General features: G+C 42.1%; 1 long non-coding RNA gene across 2 annotated transcripts in view; it reads left to right on the forward strand.

The window, feature by feature from the left end:
• Positions 1-3,787: 3,787 nt before the first annotated feature.
• LOC119698330 overlaps positions 3,788-20,266 on the forward strand; it is a 40,305-nt gene continuing 23,826 nt past the window's right edge. For both annotated transcript variants that reach the window (XR_005256124.1, XR_005256125.1), the window contains exon 1: positions 3,788-3,920. This is a non-coding gene — a long non-coding RNA (uncharacterized LOC119698330). The remainder of the gene's footprint in view (positions 3,921-20,266) is intronic.

Consider the following 20,266-nt stretch of genomic DNA (forward strand, 5'->3'; position numbering starts at 1 on the left):
GGAGCTGGCAAGAGGCCAGGGCTGCAGTGCTTTGAGCTCTGCTCCCAATTGCAATGTCTGGAGTGAGTTCAAAGTTGAGCAAAAAGTCTTTGCATCTGTGAATATGAGATTTTTGCCTTTTTTTTCTATAGCCTAGATGTGGTAGAAGATATTGCAAGTTTAAGCCACAGTCCTATCTGCTGCTATAATCAATTATTGCCATTGCACAAAGACCCAGGTAAGTTTATAAGGAGCCATCCCGAAACCCTAGCTTGACATCTACATAGGAAGTACTTACAGGGGAGCTGAAGTCAAGTACTATTTCTTTGAATGGGCCCAGCTGAACATTTGTTCCCATTGCTGTCACCAAAACCGAAGACTCTCAGCATCTGCAAGGATGTGTCCTAGAGTAGACTCCAGTTGTTAGTGTGAAATATTTTTATGTTTCTCGATAAGGATGATGCTATTACTTGGATCTGATCTTGTGAAACAGAGGAAGACACCAACCTGTCAGGCTGATCATCTGATTCCTATTCAGATTCTAGCACTGGCAGTGTATTTAGGGAAATAAAAGGCTAAATCTCATTTCTGCTCTATATTGAAAGTAATAAGATCTTTGATTTTTTTTTTCCCTAAAAGTCCAAATTATTTTCCTTTCAGGACACTGTCTGAAAACCTAATGGAATGATCTGATCTTACAGTCCCACTTACAGTCCTATCTTACCTAGGTTTGTCATTATCCCTGCTTATTCAAAAGGTGGTTTGGGCGCTTTTTTTTTTTTTTTTTTTTTTTTTTTTGGCAGCTTATAACAAGCACTGAGATTTTGCAAATGGATATTTGTGGAAATCCCCTAATGCAATGCTTGTGTATTATCTAGCATTGCTGTACGTTGAAAAGCTGTGGATTTGTGGATTTTGCCTTTTCCATGAATTCTGCTTCTGTATCTTGCACAAGTGATGCCAGCCTTCAAGCTTTGTCATTTAAGCAGGTTACTTAATTAAAATGCTGCTAGAGACATCATTGGAACAAGAGGGAATTATCAACGCTCTCTGATAAACTACTGCCAGGACCTCTCCATTGATTTTTCCAGCTGGGGTGATGATTTGAATCTTTTCTTTTGTCCCATGACAGTTAAAAATCCAGATATCTCTGCTCAAGAATGAACTTTCCAATTGAGTGCTGTTTTAAGAAGAAACTGTTAGGTTTTTAATTTGTTCTTATGCAGTTGCATGCAAACCTGAAAACAGATTAGAAGTAAACAGAAATATGAAAATAACATAAAGAAATTGGGATCTCCTAGAATCTGTTGACAGAGGAACTGTTTTGAACTGTAAGTCTTCCTAGCATTTGGATTTCTTTCTCTGCAAGGTCCTTAAATTCATGAATGAAATATGAAAAAACCCAAGATTTTCTTTTATATTAATGCATAGTCAAAACTTTCCTTAATGTAAATCTCAGAATGAATTCTCTGCTATTCTTTGTCTCAATGACTCTGTGTTAATCTGGAGAATGTGATAGTGATCTACATTTTGTAAAACTGTACAGTAAATAGCTCTCAGAAGACCTCTGCTTACAGCCTGATATATATTGCTTTTCCTTGGTTTTATCTCTTTAGCTGATTTCTTTTTCCTTATAACCTTAATCTGTTGCTCTGGTGGCTTTTCTTTTATACTGAATTAAATTTGTGAGACTGTTGAGCACAGGCTGTATGGAGACCTCATGCTGAATTCCAGCAAGTGCTGCAGAGACCAGGAACTCCACAGATGGCAAGATCTGAATCTAGCACTACCTGAGGGACCAAGCCTGTTTGCTTTGTGCTGGATTCCCACTGCTGTCCAGAGGATGGTGCTACTTGTCTTGTTAAGAATTTCTTCTCTAAGTAAGAACTGCAGAAAATCTCTCCAGTACTGAGGCATTTTCTCCTCAGCATTGTCTGTTTCTCAAAACCAGCCAGGACCCTCATTCCCAGAAATGAGAAGTGAATCACATCAATTATTGTCATCTGTTCTGATTGGTTAAAGATGAGTTTCACTGATTTTTGGTGGGAAGTCTGCATTAGGAATAAAATTCTAACCGGAACATGACATTGTAGAGGAAATTTTAATTCAATATATATTTTGTATTTGTTTCTCACAGGCCAGAATTCTTATGAGAATGTGTTTACTATAATATGCCGTAGCAAGGGACAGCACCATCTCAGGGTAGCCTGGTCCAGATGCATCTGCTTGTGGCCTCAATGTGGTCTTGAAGGCTGTACTTCTAGGGTAGGATGGGGTGATGTGAAATTAGCTAATAACAAGTTGTAGAAGGTTTGGGGAAAATATTTTCTTTTGATGGGAATATATTTATTTCACAAAAACTGGTTTTGGTAAACATTGAAATGATAAAAGCTTTGGTAAATGGTTAAGATTTCACTTCATATTGCCTGGAGCACCTTTAACTGAGGGACTGTTTGGCCCATGGACATGTCTGAGCAGGTTTCCCAGGGTGGTGAGCTGCAGTAGGGGAGGAGGATCATGGGGTGCCAGTGGCTCCCAGCTCCCTCCTGCCAGACTTGGAAGCCTGGTACTTCAGCAGGGTAACTTTGGACTTCTTTACAGTCCTTAAGTTCCTTCAGCATTAGTTGTTTTTAGCTGGAAACACAATGACTGCATTTTGGGTTCCTTTCTTCCACTCATATTATTTTTCTGAAAATCCTTAGGAACAAACAAGCCATCCTGGAGCTGCAGTGAGATCAGAGGTGAATGCAGTAGTTGTGTCCCCCAGCTTCTCCTCCATCCTTGCTCATTCCCTGCATGCAGTTTTCTTTTTTCCTCCAGTTTCAGGAACATATGTAAATAATTAACTTACAAATTATACAAGCTTATCACACTGTATCCCAACAGATGGAGAAACGCATTAAGCTGATTTGTTCGGGCAGCCACATGCTAGACTCAGACCCAGAAAAAAACAAGGAAATGAGGAGTTACCACTCTTAATGGCATGTAACTGATCTCATGGCTGCTATTGCTGCCTGTGACATTACAGCCCATTTATTGTAATCTTAACTCTGTCCCACCCAGCCCTTTCACCACACTCCTTCCCCTATCAAATAGTATTGTGAAAGTTTATTTCTAGTGTAACAGGGTGATGTGGTTGCAGTATGTATCCAAATCATGTGTAACCCAGCTGCGTCAGTCACCCTGGCAATTGTGCTGAGATGTGGGCATCAGTCCAGCCTTGAACTCAGTAGCTGTTTCAGAAGCACTGAATCAAGGGCAGTGCATCATGCATGGGCAGTGATTATGGCTGGTCTGCTTGACATCTTGGCTTGGTGAACTCATACAAAAACCTGATAATAGTGGTAGATATGAGACAAAGGTGTTTCAATGCTGGGGAATGCTCTAGCACTGTGGTGTGCAGAGAAAGGGTTCTATAAAAAGTGGGTGTTACTTGGGTTAGCAAGAGCTGCCAACTAGAACAGAAAAAAATGGTTTTAATGTTTTTTAAACCAGCTTGCACAGGGTAGCTCTTGCTAGAGCAACAGATTTATTGAAGCTGTGACTTTAATGAAAGTAAGCCCATTTGCTGCTCTGTGTGACACAGGCAATAGCCAGATAAGAAGGGTGTGCTATACCAGGTACAGTTCTTGTACAGCATTAACATTTCTGTTCTTTCATTTGCCTAAGGAAATCAGTGCATCACTCAGGTAATCTGATCAGTCATGTGTATATTTGAAGCCTCTCTCTCTTGCTTGATGGTGAATGGAAAAATAATGCAACACTTGGAAACTGAGAAATTATTGCTTTTAAACAAAAGGATGCTGTGTTGCTGGACACCCACTACTCTTCTGTGGAAATTTTGCCAGGTCACTTCAGCAGTCTTGTGCAGATACTCAGCAGCTTTTCACTTGCTGGCTTTTGGATCAGCTGCAGAGTCGTCACAGCAGATCACAGCTCAGGTGAGTTTTCCATGCCTCTTACTGTGGGCTGCATAAGCTGCTGTACCTCTGCTGCTGTGCTAAGATGATCTAGATGACTCTTGGTTACCCCGATACCCAGAACATAAGTAAATGCTGAGGCGAATGTGGCCCTTGAGCCAGAGCTGAGGATCTCATACCTGACCAGCACCACTGGTGCTTTTTTATTACATTGAGTGCTGGGATGTTTGCTTTGTGTTAAGAGCTTTGTGTCTTTGTTTTGGGGACAAAGCTGAATTTTTGAATACCTGTATTACAGAGGAAACTTCAAATGTCCTTCCATGGAATTAGCTTTTCTGTTCTCTCTTCCCTGCTGGAGTAGTCCAGGTGGGTACATTTCCCTCACAAGACAGCCATGTCCTGGCAGGGGAGATGAGGGGACTCTGGAACTACTTTCTGTGGGAACATGTGTGCAGGGTGTTTTCTGACATAGGAAAACTGCTTATCAAATTCTTCTCTCGGCTCTGTGTGTTTGCTTGTAGCTTCTGGATCTCTTTGGGTCGTTCCAGAGTCTTATTCCTAAGGGTTGTCACCCTGACCACCTGTGAGAAATACTTGTGCAGCATCTACTTCTTGTCTTTCTCACTTTGAGGGCTATATAAATCTTAGACAAGTATTGCCAGATGACTATCTGATCCCTTGATGCTAATTCACCCAGAGATTTGCTGTTTCCAGCTCCACAGCTTTTGTACTCATTTGACATACTTACCTCTCCTCCACACCTCCTTTCTGATAGGAAAGCTTTCCTACAATGATTTCATTGCTGAAACTCTACTTTGACATCCAAGGGCCATCTGGAAGGACACTGAACTGTTCTTTAGCCCATCCTCTGGAGCTGCCATCTCCCAGCTCTCCTGTTCTCACACCTCCATCCCAGCATGCAGCACTTCAGGTGCATCCCTGAAACCCTGCAAAATTATCTGCCCCCACCCCAAGCTCCACCTTTGGAAATGGCAGTCTGGGATTTCTGGCTTGCCATTTCTCTAAGTCCCGTGCAACAGTACAAATGTGAGCCCACCAAGCCTTGCCCTGCAGCCAGGAGGTTTCACAGCAGCCCCTTGGAGCCAGCCATGCCTGCACCCTGCCTGTGGCCCTGCCTGCGGGGGTAAAAGCCCTGCTGATGCCCATGCACATGTGATTTGTGGAGTGCAAGAGTCTTGACTGAGCTTTACAGGGCAGGGCTGTGTTATTTCATAGAATCAGAGAATCACAGAATGGTTTGGGTTGGAAGGCACCTTTAAACCCATCCCAACATGGACAGGGACATCTTCCACTAGACCAGGTTGCTTGAACTCCATCCAACTGGCCTTGATGTTTCGAGGAATGGGTCATGTACCATTCTCTGTGCAATCTCTTCCACTGTTTTGCCACCTTCATTATAAAACCTGTCTTTCTTATATCTATTCTAACTAAATCTTCCTGCAGTTTAAAACCATTGCCTCTTGTCCCATTGGAACAGGATATTGGCATTTGCTGTAATTAATACACTAAATGCTGGGCTGAAATGCCTCTGAAATACCAGCTGTTCCTGAGCATTTCTGCTCTGCTGCTGTCTGTCAGGGTTGTAGTGAGGTGATTCACTGTGTTATCCCACACTGGACCATGCTCAGCCTTCCCCCTCAGTGAGACCCACCTTTGTGGCTCACCTGTGCAGTGCCTGGGTTTTGCTGTTACTATTTATGTTACTCTGTTGTTACTCTCTGCAACTGGGACAGTGGCTTTATTGAGATATATTTCAGGCAATATTTTGAATATAAATATTTATGGGTAGAATTTTCAAATATTATCTAGGAGCACAAATCCTGCTGAATGTCAGTGTGATTCATATTCCTGCAAGAACATTGGAAAATGCAGCACTACACGTAAATAATGACAAAAAATTGTCTGTTGCTGTGGTTAGAGAATATAGCAGACTAATAGGAGCTCCCTGTAGAAACACCTTAACCTCAGCTAAGGCTAAATGCAGGGCTATATTTAGCTGGGAATAAAGTAGATTTTTGAATTCTAAATTCTGAAGTTGCTAAGTGGCATTTAGAAAAGAAAGGAAAGGAAAAGAAAGTATTATTATTCCTAGCTTTCATTCAGTATAAAACCCTACTGCTTTGGAGATTTTTTTCACAACTTTCTCTTTAGTACAAAATACTACAACTTTTTTAAGCCTTTAAGCCCTCTTTTCAAATGATCTCATGATTGCTATTCCCAAAGGAAGAGAAACATTTGCAAATAAGAAGAAGTATGAGTGACAGTTGCTCACAACGTCTGCATTCACAGTGAAAGACAAATAAAGAAAGAAAGAAAGAAAGAAAGAAAGAAAGAAAGAAAGAAAGAAAGAAAGAAGAAAGAAAGAAAAGTATTTTTTCTGACTCACTGTTTAAAGGATAAAATGTCCATTAATAGGCTCATATTATAGAATTATAATTCTAACCTTTTCAAAGAGTTTCCATCATTGCAGATCTTGCAGCTGGTCCAATTACAGTATGGCATAAACATTTGCTGTGGAATTTGATTTAATTATAGGAAGACCTTCTGTAAGGTCAGTGCTGCGGTACAGAACTTATGTTCAGGCATTCACTTTAACTACAGTTTTGGTTTTGATGCTGGGCCTGACTGTTCTTCATATGTTTTGTGGGTGCTCTCCTGTGCTATACTAGAGTTAGATCACTCACTGTTTAGAGATCAGAGTCTGGGATCTAGTGTTATCTCTGGGAGAGCTCCATGCTCACATTTTTGGTGTGGTTTTGTTCCCCGAGTGGGTGAGACCTCTTCTATCTGGTCATGAAATGGGCTGGAGGTGGGAGTAGCATGTTGTACAGGTTTCACGTGTGTAGTAAGACTCCACTAGATGTCATATTCCAATTGCTCCTCCCTCCTGCACTGAGACTGTGTCCCCAGTGTGGAGGCTTGGTGGATCCGAGTCACTTGCAGAGTTTCATGTGATGGGGCCATGATGTTGGACAGAAGCCATAGCACTGTACAGGTCATGCATGAGGTAAGGACATGTCAGGAGTGATGCCTGGTGGGTGAGATTTTGGCAGAACTGTGCTTTTATTCTTCCCCCCATCCTGTAACTCATATGCAAAACTACCCACTCCCCTGCTGATATTGATTTTGAAAAGCCCCTTCTAGATCCTAATGAACACTTTCTGTCAGATTGACTCCACAGCACTACTTACAAGATTTTACCCTTTTTCAATTGTTTTTCTCTTTGTAGGGGCTTCCCACAACAGCACTTGTTATTTGGCCCAATCCAGAATAATTCTTTCCAAAAAGCATTAGAAGTGCACCAAAAATGCAGGAAGTGGAATACAAATTGTGGTAGACAAACTATTTTTTCCCCTCTTTTCTTTCCCTTATAATTACAAAATTTGATCATGTCAGGAGCAGAAAAGTCAGGATTGCTGATGTGTCAATATAGCACAGGTGTTCTAGAGACAAATGAAAGAAAGTAGTGGGGGGAAAGGGATCCAGAGGACATGAATGCTGCTAAGGGGAGGGAAGGGGCATCCTGGACTGCATTGTCTTTGTGTTATGTCTCCTCAATCCTGTGCATGGCAGTGCTAATGGGGGATACAAACATCTCCCTTTGCATCTCAGCTACTCTCCCCCTCCCTGGCAGAAAATCCCTGTGGAAGCCATATCATCCAGCTAACATCAAGCACTTTCTGTACATTTAGGTGTAACAGTCATTTCTTGCCAATTAAGGACTGTTCTCTACAGTGTATTCCCCCCTTGTTCCTGAAAAACATGATGCCTTGTTTTAACTGTTTCACTCAATTTGCCTTGTAGGACTTTCCTCAGGAGACTATTCCAGTCTTTCTGTAAAGAAAACAGAATTAGAATTTCTTCTTCACTAGTCAGCAAAATGTTTCCTTCACTAAGCTAGGGAACAGTGCTGTAGGAGTGGGCCTGTATTGGCTTGGGAAATGAAGGGAGGATAAAGACATGAGATATAAAAACAGCATGAAGAAAGAGATACTGATAACTGGCTGGACAGCTAAGACTCTGCTGGAGCATTTAACTTTTGTTTCTTGCATCCTTTACTTTTCATAGCAGCAGGAAGGAGGAATATGTTTTTCAATTATAAAAAGAGAATTTCAAGTCTACTGATGTTCTTTTATAGTGCTGAAGAACTCTGAAGTATGAGGATAAAATGGGAAATGGGTTAATATCCAGGGCTGGCAGTTTTGAAGGTACCTAAAGAACTGTGTTGCTGAGCTTTCCCTAAAGCTGCAGAGGAGTGGAGTGGCAAAATACATAAGCTCTTTTTCAAAATTCTCTGTTTAAAGAGCATACTAAAGCAGAGGTCAAAAGCAGAAGACAGAAAGAGTGGTACATATATCCATGTAGTGATTAGTTCTAAGGTTGGCAGAAGTAATAATCAATTATTTGTTCTGCAGCTTTGTCTCTGACCTGCATGTTTATGCCAGGCCCCCACTGGGCAAACACACAGGGAAAATAAAGTCTCAAGGATCTTGCTTAAATGTTTTATTCATTGCATTAATTTTTGCCTGAAGAGCTGTTTTCCTTTGGGGATGAAGGCCTTAAGATATGGTTCAAAGGAGTGTGTGTAACTTAGCCAAGAAGCTGTCCTGGAAATTAATGACAGTTGGACTGAACCCTTTGTGCCATTTGGGCATCAGTTACTGACACTCACATAGGTTTGCCCTACAGTAAAACCCTTTTCCTTCCTAGTGATTGAATTGTTCTTTTGGGTTTACCCTACAGGGTAAACATACCCCTCAGTGCTATTCAGTACTGCATGTATACAACAGGCAGGAGAAAGAACCCAGCAGCTTCAAGAGCTGTGAAAAACGATGGCCTTTGATATAAAATGAATCTGTGAGCAGAGCTTGGGTCATAGATGCTAGTCCAGTCCTTTGAGATTGAATACACCAGCTCACAGGCTTAGATTTCAGAGCAGTGCTGTGAGTTAATTTCTGCTCAGGACTGGGAGCTGCTGCTGTTTCTATTCAGGCAGCAGAGAGATCTTCAGAAATGTTTAAAAGATCAACCAGGAAAATGGCTGCTGGAAAACAATATCATGTGGATTTAAACTCCCAGTAATGCTGTTGCTTCACTCTGTTTTGCTGGCATACCCACAACAGCTGTGTTTGATAGCTCCCCACAGGCAGGATGGCTTTGAAAGTCAAGTAGTTGGTTTTGTAGTGTCAGCTTTTGTGGCACATCTTGAGGCTGTGGTTGCTTTGGATGGGGTTGTGAGGGTGCATGGGAATTATAGGGGCAGACAGGAGAGGGGAAGGAGGATGCAGAAGTGCTCTTGGATGTGTGGCACTGATTTGGTGGATATTTCTCATAAGAAAACTGCTGGCTAATGAAAGGGGAGTAGGGGCAGTAAGGATTTGCACATTACTTTGGGGATGCCTTGTGTCAGGATGACAGAGAAGGCAGGCAGGTAGGGGCCATGGTTCTGTGGTCTTGCAGTTATGGGTCCTTCATGTGTGCATTTCCCAGGGGGTGAGACTATGAGTAAGGGCAGTCAGAAGAGCCCACGCTTGGCCATGACCCAAAGCATAAGACTTTTGTCACTGTACTTGTGCTGGGGAATAGGAATGGAATTAGAGCTGGAGCTGGGCAATTGTGGGTGGCAGGAACCTCACTGTGGTCAAACATGGAGACCTCACTCCTTGATCTCACAGTCCAGACAGCATTATTCAGTAGAGAACATGAGGAATTGGTAGGCTATATGCTGTAATTTGGACCCAGGAGCAAGAGCAAGACTCGCTCTAGGCTCTACAAATACCTGAGAAAAAGCACACAGACTGGAAAGAGGAGTGAGCCTAGAGGCTGCTGTGAACCTAAGCTGTTAATAAATACACCATGTACAACCCAGCTAAACTCTGGGCTCTCTTGTAGATGCCTTTCTGTCTCCTGAGGTCTGACTGCCTGTCCAAAAGCTACCTACCTTCTCCAGACTTGCAGGGGACCAGTACAGCCATATTTTTCCATTTGAGAGTCACTGAAGCAAAGAGATCCTGAGATACAGCCTTCCTTTCCCTATTCTTGTCCTTTCATTCTCCCTATCCTTGTTCCCTGACCTAAAGACAAAAGAAGGGAACCAGCACTACCTCTTTGATTCTTGCGTCTTTATGTGCTTGAGAACCAGACCTTTGGCTTAAATGTTCAGGGCTAACACTCTGCAAGTTCAGGAGGAAAATCCTAAAGGATTTCTGGGCTGGCTGCTCTTGCATGAGTTGAGAGGATTCCTGCAGTCTGTCTAAGCTAACATTGCTGATGTGGACACAAAGCCAGGAAGGGAAGAAATCTAAGAGGGGGAAAGGACTTTTTTATTTGTATTGCATTTTGCAGGGAAGTCCAGAAAGCCTGAAAGCTGTTTTCAAACAGAAAGAGGCTAAAGGCTTCTGACAAAGGAAGGATGAAAATCTGCATGAAGCAAGAAAGCAAGAGAGTCTCTCAGGCCCCTCTCTGTAGGTGTAAGCTACAGAGGTGGATATGGGAAGAGGGGCAGTGACAAGGAAGGACCCTGGAAGTATTTGAACCCATTTCTTGCCCTTGCCTTAGGACAAAGTGAGACATGGAGCTTTCAGAAACTGCCTCCACCACCCTCCCTGCTTCTCCTATGAACAGGGATCCAGGGGCCTTGTCAGAGATGTGTGAGACAGGTTTCATGTCTGTGTAGTACTTGAGGCAGAGAAGGGAGATGGTGGGTAAACCCTCCCCTTTCCTCCATCAGGTGCTGGAATGGGGGTGATGCTGGAACCTTCCTGCCCCTTTGTACCAAAGGAAGGCTGCTCTTGTGTGGGCGCAGCTGAGGGCAGCAGGACTGTATGATACCTACAGGGCTTCTAGTCTGGCAAGAGGGGGGAGTGATGTAGCCTTAGACTGATCTTCTCTGCCTGGATTCCTCACGTGAGGCATTCTTCAGTGAGCCACTTCTCCTTCCCCACTGCAGCCAAACTGACTTTTGGCTAAAGAAGCTGATAGTTTAAGGACAAAAGTATTCTTCCCTAAGTGTTGAGGTCACCTGGTCCCTTCTCACACCTTTTTACAAAGTCAGTGCCACAAAACCTCCAATCTGTTAAACAGAAAACAAAGCCTGGAGTGCCACACCCTAAAGATCTTAATATTCCTCTTTTTTTTTCTTTTTTTTTTTTTTTTTTTACTGTGGCATTTTCAAGAATTCTGATGCCATTTTGCCCTTGTACTAGGCAGAATATGTTGCCACCTACTACAGAAATTATGTACTCCTGGTTTTCTTCCTAAGAACTGTCTCCACAATCTCTTTTTCTGGCTGAATGTGGGGGCACAGGATGAGCTTTCCCTTTCATATTGCTAGACCCCTGCTCTGTACCTCTCTCCTGTTAAAGTGCCACAGGTGTTGGGATCTCTTAAGAGCCATCTCATGGTACCTGGGGATGAGTCAAGTGGACATGATCAGCTCAGATCTACTTGGCTCTGACAATCTGAATGAGGCTGGTGTGCAGTGACCTGGAAGGCTGCCAGACCAAATCCTCTAGCAGCTCTTGAGTCATGGGGTTAGTCTTAGAATATCCTTTGCCACTAATACTTGACTTTTTGCTTGTTTGTCCCCTAATTCTTGATGGTCTCACCCTTTGCAGGGGGATTTGGGAACACTCATTGAATCTTATTGATTGAAGTATTTTCTAATCCAGTGCAAGTTTCCCATGGTATCCTGGTGAGTCAGAATTCTTTCAGGATAGAGCTGTGCTTGCAAAATTTCACTAATTATTCCATCCAGTTGGACAGAACCTCCCTCTGGAAATCATGCTTCAGTGTTTTACAGCGGTGTATCACTCTGCAGCGAACACATGTGGGCTGAGTCACTGCATTAAAAATGTCTGGTTTTGTGATCAGGCAGACCAAGTGCCACCTTCAGAACCAGAGGAGTGACAAAGCATAGGGCCCAGTGTTTATTTCCTGCAGTGATTGGCTCCATTCTCTTTGTATTCCAGACAAACAGCATCCCTGCTGTTTTCTGACTCAAAGCAATATATTCCTTAGCGTGTGGCATGCCAAAATTAACCCCTGGGCAACAAAGCAACAGAACACAAAGGGTTTGTTAAACAAAAATCTATTTATGCAGGATCAGACATCCAGACATGGCAAAATAAGTTCCTTTATATATCAGTGACTATGCAGTCCTACTTAAAAGCTACAACAAAGAACATATAAACATGAATGCATTTTTGGGTTCCGAAAAGTTGATCTGCTTTTGAGACGAGTGATTTTGTAACCAGGACAGCAGAGGTAGATGTTCATCAGAGGAAAGTCAGTGTAATTCCTGTCAAAAATTCTAGTTATGTCTGTACCCACTGTGAATCTAGCTCATGACTCTTTCAACTTTAAGCACTATCTCAATTTGAAGAAAGTGATTTTTTAAGACAAAGCCTGACTTTCTTAATTTTCTTTATGTTGGAAATTGTGTGGGAAGCTTTAATATATTTTGAAGTTGCCTCATATATGGACTTTTAATCTGCAAGCTGAAGGGAGATTATCTTCATGGTTTTCCCCTGTTTGAATGCTGGCACAGCATCAGTAAGCAGTAGGACCTGCAGAATTAGCCCTCCTTCCTTTCCCTGTTGCCTCAAGCTGAAAAGTCCTGGTGTGTTACATTTTATACACTGCTCAGTAAGACCTTGAAGCATAGTTGCTAAACACACTCTTATGACAGTTTCTCTCTCCCCTTGTTTTTTATTTTCCTGTGCCTTGTTCTGCTCATGAGGTCTGCTTTTTAAATTCTGATTACTGTTCTAGCTTGCAGAAATTTCCATTTTTTTGGGAAAAGAATACATCTTTCTGAATCAGCCTCAGGTAGTATGTGACAAATTTCATGTAATTTCTGCCCATTGGACTAGTCTGGGTGTCCTTGGAACATTCAGAGCTCCTTAAGGATGACACAGGTTTAATCATAAGTGTGAAAAAGGAACTTTTTCATTAGAGTTTCTCTCTTGCCTGTTTTTTATTGAGCACAGAGTCTGTGGGGTGTGGTGGTTTCAGCTGGAGTAGAGTTAATTTGCTTCACAGTGGCACAGGTGATCCAAACTGACCAAAGGGATATTCCAAACCATATGACATCATGCTCAGTATATAAAATGGAAGGAAGAAGGGGGGACATTTGGAGTAATGTTGTTTATTTGCCCAAGTCACCCTCATGTGTGATGGGGCCCTGCTCTCCTGGAGATGGCTGAACACCTGGCTGCCCATGGGAAATATAGAATTAATTCCTTGTTTGGCTTGTGTGCACAGCTTTTGCTTTCCCTAGCAAACTGTCTATCTCAACCCATGAGTTTTCAGGCTTTTACCCTTTCAAATCTCTCCCTGATCTCACTGGTGGGGGAGTAAGCAAGTGGCTGCCTGGGGCTTGGTTGCCAGCTGGGGTTAAACTACATCAGGGGGAAAAAGCCTGTTCAAGCCTGTCCTGCATGTCAGTATTGTCCCCTCTCCACTCTCACTAATTGAACTTGAAATGTGTGGTGAGAAAAGGCTGAAGATATTAGATTAGGGAGTCTCACACTTCAATGAGCTTCCTTGATCTGAGTGGGAGTGAAAAGGCAGAGGATCTTGTGTTGAGAGATGATGAACCTGATATGGAAGTATCGTTGGTGTTTTGCAGGTCACACCACAGAAAAATCAAAAAAATGAGTTGAAGAAATGGATGAGTTTTCTTCATTGTGAAAGAACCTCTAAGCAGGAGTATCTGAGAGGTGTGTTGAAGGCCCCAGGGAAATGCTCTGCAAGTTAAATATTGACAGCTCTATTCATTATTTGGCTTTCACTGTGTAGTGCTTAGTGATGCACAAAGTTAGGACCTGCTGTGTTTGGTGCTGTATAAAACAAGAAAAATTTAAAATTGCCCTTGTAAAGACCTTGGAATCATAACATATAAGGAGCAAATGTGCCCATAGTTTTTCAGGCAAGGAGCTTTCCTATGAGGGAGTAAATGAGATGCAAGAACAGCTTTAACTCATTAAAAGGAGTCGATGAGCTAGGACAATGGGGTGAGTGGTGATATTTCATTTCAAAAACCAGAAGATAGAGTGAGACTCAGCTTTTGAAAGCTGTAAAAACTCAGCAGAGTTCAGTCTCTACTGCTAATTTGACACTTGTGGCAAGCAGCTTCTGGCTCTAGAAGTTAAGCATCTTCTCCTGTGTTTCAGAGGTGGGGGAATTATTTTGGAGGTGAAGATTGGAGGGAGATGTACAGATAACACTGCACATAGTGGTGTATCTGACATTTATGAGGTTTTCACACAGGAGGAAGCAGTTATTCAGTGATGTTTGCTGGGAATTTCAGCACTTGGGGTTGCTGCAGAGCTTAAAGCAGCTTGTGCAAGATAATTGCACAGTGTGAAGGGAAGAAAGAAGTTCTGAGCAGGTGGAGAGACCAAAGTACACATTTCCTGCACAAGGGAAAGATATTTTACCAGAAAAGAAAGGTGCTGTGTGGGTAATCTTTGTAGTTAGCTTTTGAAAATAGGAAGAGGAAGACTATGACCAGGGAGAGAAATCAAGCTGTGACAAGGCTTCTGAATGGGCCATAGCAAGAAAAGGCTATAGAGATGGAAAGACAAAAGTCACTAACAACATTAGAGAGACCAGGATGCTGAGAACTCACAGCATAGATCTCTTCACAGACATTTTGGCCTGAAGAGGAGCAATGGGTGTCTTTGGAAGATAACAGGTTGATGGAAGAAAGAAGTTGCTATACACAATCTCTGAATGTGGAAGAAGATTGCTCAGGAGGATGTGAACTGGAAAGGCAGATAATTTGACTCTCATGGCTGGTGGTGCTATGGCCCTGATGTGAGTGTGGAGATTCTGGAACACGGGTTGTCTGTGGCTTGAGGGAATTATAATAGGGTGACATTTGAAGTAGTTAGTGACTGGTATGTGATCTCTCAGTCTCCTTACTATGATTAACAAGAAGTTAACGTGCTCACAGATCTGTTTTTGAGAAGTTGTTATACTTTCTTCCGGTGTAAATAATTTTGTTCCTTTATTACCTTTGTGGGCTTTGCCTAGCCACATAGCTTTGTTATGTTCCCTTAGGCTTCAGGACTGTTAAATGTGTCATGTTCTGTCAGCAGCTGATTTTGCTGCTAAGCAGATCCCAGAACTGAAAGCCATAACCCTGTTTGGGAAGGGTCAGGAGTGGTGAGTCAGATACAGTATGTGCATTTTCAGGCTGTGGTAGTATGTGACAAAATTTTCTGACTTAAGTTACATCAGAAGAACCAAGGTGGGAGGCTAGAAACTGGCATTTCTCCCATGCCAAGAGAGCTAACGAGTCACAGGTGGTCACAGGAGGAACATGAGAAGAGCATGACTATGATGGGTTGTGGTGTTAGCTTATGTGCACTTGCAGATTTCACCTGCTTGCTTTTCCCAGCAGTTCTTAAATTATTTTACGTAGCTTGTTATTTTTTGGGGTGGAGTAAAAATTGGGAATTACCAGAGTGCAAAGTCCATTTTGATTGCTTGACTGGGCTTTACCTTCTAACTGTTCTTTCTGTTCTTTTGTCTTGGTCTAATACCCCTAAGAGGATGCTGGCCTTGCTGCAGCCACATAGATATACAGAAGCATGAAATGGAGGAAAGAAATTTTGTCTTGAATGCAAATATATCCTCAAGGGCTGAATAGAGCCGAAGCCTCAAAATACTTGTTCTGCCAAGGAAAGTGCAAATACATGCTCAGAATCCCTGTACAAAGTCTCCTGTTTGTTTACATGGAATGAGCAGCAACCTGTATCCTGTAATCTTGCTCCTAACACTGACTGAATTTTGTTCAAAATGTCATGTTTGGTGTTACTGGGTGGGGGAAGGAGGACATTGCTGCTGTCACTCCTATTAGCTTTGTGCTTCTGAAGGGATTGCATCTCTCTCAGACTGCCTGTGAAGATGGAAGTTTGTTAAATTGCAGAGAAGCCTGAGGGGGAGAGAGAGTTGGACCACAGATCCCAGTTGGAGGGCAGGTTCGTGATCCAGATGTGGTGAACAGCTGGGAGGAGAGAGAAAGTTTTATGTGCAGCACCAACCTTCTGCTTTGGCTGGCAGTTGCCAACGCCCTAGACCCAAGCAGTGGATTGCCAGTGCCCCAATAGAAGAGTTTGCTTTGATCTGGCAGGGGCTACCCAGCTGAGGTGCATCAGTTCAGCATCTAGAAATGCTGTTTGTTTATCTAACATGGCTGCCAACACATCACCAAGACCAATAAACAAATCCCTTTGGATCCAGCTCAGGTCTCGGCATCGTATTTCTGGAACACAAGTGCGGCAGGGCCACGGCATTTAACACTGATTTTAGCTGGGTTTTATATCACTAGCTGTGCACCATCTGAGGTGATTTTTCCCAGAAGCTGTGTCTCTGCAGCTGCTCCCCAGCACATGGCTTGGAGAGCTTCTTGGCTGCTGTGTGCAGCTGTTATAGGCAAAGAGTGATTTTTTTGGGCTGGTCTGCACCATGGCCCACCGAGCTGAGCATGGGGTTGTGCTGTGGAGAAGCTCTAACCTCTCAAACACAACCCCATGACCAAGTGATGAAGCCTTGCAAAACTGAACCAGTGTGGGGAAATTACTAAATTCCTTAAATTATTTTAAAATGCCAAACAGATTTCCTACTATGTAGGCTTGTCCAGCCCATCCCTTGACCAAAAATTACAAAATGATGTGCTACAGGTTTGAATTGCAACAGTACCTTAGTCAGGATACCAAATGAGATCCAACTTGACCTCTGCAAAATTAACTAAGATTTGAAGCATTCACAGTTTTCACTGCTCAGGTTTGTGGCTGAGCTGTGCTTCTGAAAGTGAGGCTAGTGTGAGCTAAAAAAGAAAAGCAACCAAACCTTCATCAGCTTTTAAAGAATCTTCATGTTAATCTCTTTGCACTCAATTTCTTCAAAAGCTTATGAGATTAGTATCCTGAAGAAGTGTTGTGATAATTCACAGGAGCAGTGTTCTGAGATCCTTACAAGGGCAACACTAGAGAAACAGCCACTTGTGTAATTTTTCTGGAAGAGGGAAAGAGAGAGGAAAATTGCAGTGTAACTGTGCCTGGACAAGGGGGGGAAATAATCATTCAGTGTGTAGTCATTGGGCTGTCTGCAAGAGACAGTGTAAAAATGCTTATTAGCAGCACATTTCAAAAGGCCTCTCATCTGAATTGCTTTGCAATATAAAGAACTTGATAAGTTGGTAAAGAAATAAAGAATATTCTGCACAGGCTTTTCTAATTAAGCCTAACTCTAAGTTTTAACTGAGCAAGGAGCTCCATCTGCTTCAACAATGAGATTTATGATACAATAGCTTGGCATCCTCTGAGTGCCTCAGAACAGTGAAAAGCAGTAGCATATGTAAATACTTCCTAATTATGCCCAGCAATGGGAATTCACAGATGTGTAACACCACCATCTACCGAAGACCTGCTACCTGTAAATCCTCCTTGAAACAGCCTTGTATTACAATGGATTCTGGCAGTTTTTTGGATGGATTGTTACGATTCCACTGTCTAATACGAGTTTCAGGCACGGGTGGGTTTGAGTTTGCTTTAATAGGAGGATGTATTTCAGACAGTGGCATGAAGTACTGAGCTGCACTGCAGAATAGGGCTGCTACCCTCTTACAGCAAAAGCAGTGTTTGCTTTGTGGGAAAGGGAATAGGAATTCACGCAGATACTTGGTGCTGTGCTTGGACAAAGAAGCCAGTTCAATGGCCCCATTTCTTTCTCTTGTAATAGGATGAAATGCCAATGAGTTTTGCACTCAGTTGGCTGTCAGATATTCTGGAGATAATTAGGGGTGAGTTCAGAAGTAGGGTTAATGTCAGTGAGTCTTGGCAGCCAGTCCAACCTGCAATGAATAGGACATAATGGAATTGGAACTCAGAAGGTAGATCCATCTGAGTTAGCCTTCTCAGCAACTTCAGTTTCAGAGACCATTTTCATTTATTCTCTCTAAATCTCACATTGGAGTAATTTTTCTGTAAAAGTATAGCTGAATGTAAAGTATTTAATTTGTTAAAAATATAAAAATCCCAAAAGATTTGGGAAATCCTGGGCCTGAGAAGAGTTCATGAAAGGTCAGTGTTTTTTTCCAGGATCAATAGAGCAGTGACTTTGTGTACTGAGCAGCTTATAGTAACAAAGAGATTGTTTTTTAAAGAGATAGCCCTTTTGATTAAGTAAAGAGGGAGCAAACTCCATTATTCTGCACTGCCATCCTCTTCCCTGCCCCCTCTCCCCTCAGCTCTTTATCTTTTGAAAAATAGTAAGAGGATGAGTTTAGGACTTCAATAATCTAGTAATATGGAAAATATGTTTAATAAACATAACAAAAATCAACACCAATGGAGATTTTTAAATTCTTAAGTGCAATAAGTAAGCCTTGCATAGTGATGCAACATAACAGCATTTGCAGTGGGTTTGTCAGAGGATGTGTGGTCATCTGGGAGTATTTTAGGAGTAGGTCTGCATAATGAGGCCCTTGACCCACTGGGTGAGGGAAATGTGTCTCCAAAACTGCCTTGCAATCCCCTTGGTGTCTGTACTAAGTACAATTTGTTCTCATTTTTAAGCCCTGAGGATGTGACCAAGACAAACTAAGACAAGCACAGGCACAATAACTCAGGTACAAATCCTGCCTCCTCTCTTGGTCATTGGTTGGCAACAAATGCTTACAGCAAGTATTTAAGTAGAGCAACAGTGTTCAAGGAGATCCTATATCTGGGCCATTTGTGTTTGGTGGATTCTCTGAATTTATCCCTATTTGAACTTGATTATAAACACTGTATGCTGTGGTGACAAGCTGTGTTATTTAATTATTGTTTTGTGTGTGTTTCTTGGGGGTAGGCAACTTCTTTTCACTTATTCTCATATTATTGCCTGGTAACTTCATTAGTTGATTCTAAATTTTGTATAGTAAGAAACAGTTGGTAGTCATTCCTTGTTTCTCCCCGTCACACCTACTGTGACAGTACAGATGTGTATACTACTTTCTTTCCAGCTGATCTTTTTCTTAAGCTGAGGAATCTGAGTTGAATTGATTTTTGCATGGGGATACATACTGAGAGTAAATCAGATTCGGTGGCTGCTGAGTGGAATCCATCAGACCATTAACTTCATTTCGCCCCTCAAAATGGGGAGAAAATTCAGGGGTGTCAACTACTGCTACCCCATGTGGAACTCAGGTTGTTTCAAAATGTGTTGTGTTTTCACAGCTTTTCAATTAGGGCAGCTTGCATTTTCAGGAATTAATTAGCCCATTGGCATACCAGTGCAGTGCCCTGACTCTCAGCAAGGACAAATAATTGCTGGCCCAGCCTGGCACAGGGGTTTGTCTCCAAAATGTCCACTAGTAATAGGAACTATTACAATATAAATAAGAAGGTCTACGCAGTCCTAATAGGTCATTCCCAGAGGTTACTAAATTGCTCCCATAGGCTTCAGGAGATTCATTACAGTGCCCACATTTTAGTGTCTTGGAAGCTACCATTTAAAGTAAGTAAACCAAAAATAAATGTTGTATCTCAACACCAGTGAGCAAATCAATAGCATAAGAAGGAAAAGGTATATATTTTACCTAGTGTCTTTGGTTCAGGGGTATCTACTTCTGCTTCTCAAATCTGTTATTTTCCTGAAACAAGAAGTGATCATTTTGGTACTTTGTTGTTGAATAAACATGATCTTTGATTCACAACGTTGGCACAATAAGTCAAGGTAGAAAGAAGCACCGGGATCTAAAGTCACTTCTGAGAACCAGGACAGGATAAAGTGAGATGACCCTTTTAGTATTGCTTTGTTTTTTTTAATTTTCAGTTGATAGCCTCAGGTATTTCTTCCCACCTGTATTTCTTGGATATTATTAAACACAGAGAACCAAACTCTCTATGGATATCAGATTTTGTTTAAGCTGATTTGCCTGTGGCCATTTAACAGAAGACTTTCACTTGGCCTTCCTATTTTTTCCTCTATTTATTAGAGGTGACATTCTAAAGTAGCAGTTGCTTGTTTAAGTTTTATTATGAAATGCAAAGTGTTCGATTTAAGTTAATAAATGATCAAAGATTATCTTGAAATGTTCTGAGGAATTCAACTGTGATGGGAGGCGCCTGAAGTTAACCTGTCTTAGGAGGCTCATGGCCCTGAATTGCCCTCTACTGCGGCTGAATTTCAACAATTCATTTGAATCACCTACTGGAGGGATCTGTCTCTTCATTGACTAGATAAGGAACCTAAGAAAGCTTGTGACCTCTCCCTAAATACCCAAACAACCCTTGTCCTTTGTTGACTCCAGGGATGGGTAGGTTTTTTTTTCCTTAGCAGGCTGGTTATGA

The sequence above is a fragment of the Motacilla alba genome, chromosome 2 (genome assembly GCF_015832195.1).
Source record: "Motacilla alba alba isolate MOTALB_02 chromosome 2, Motacilla_alba_V1.0_pri, whole genome shotgun sequence".
Classification (NCBI taxonomy): Eukaryota; Metazoa; Chordata; class Aves; order Passeriformes; family Motacillidae; genus Motacilla; species Motacilla alba.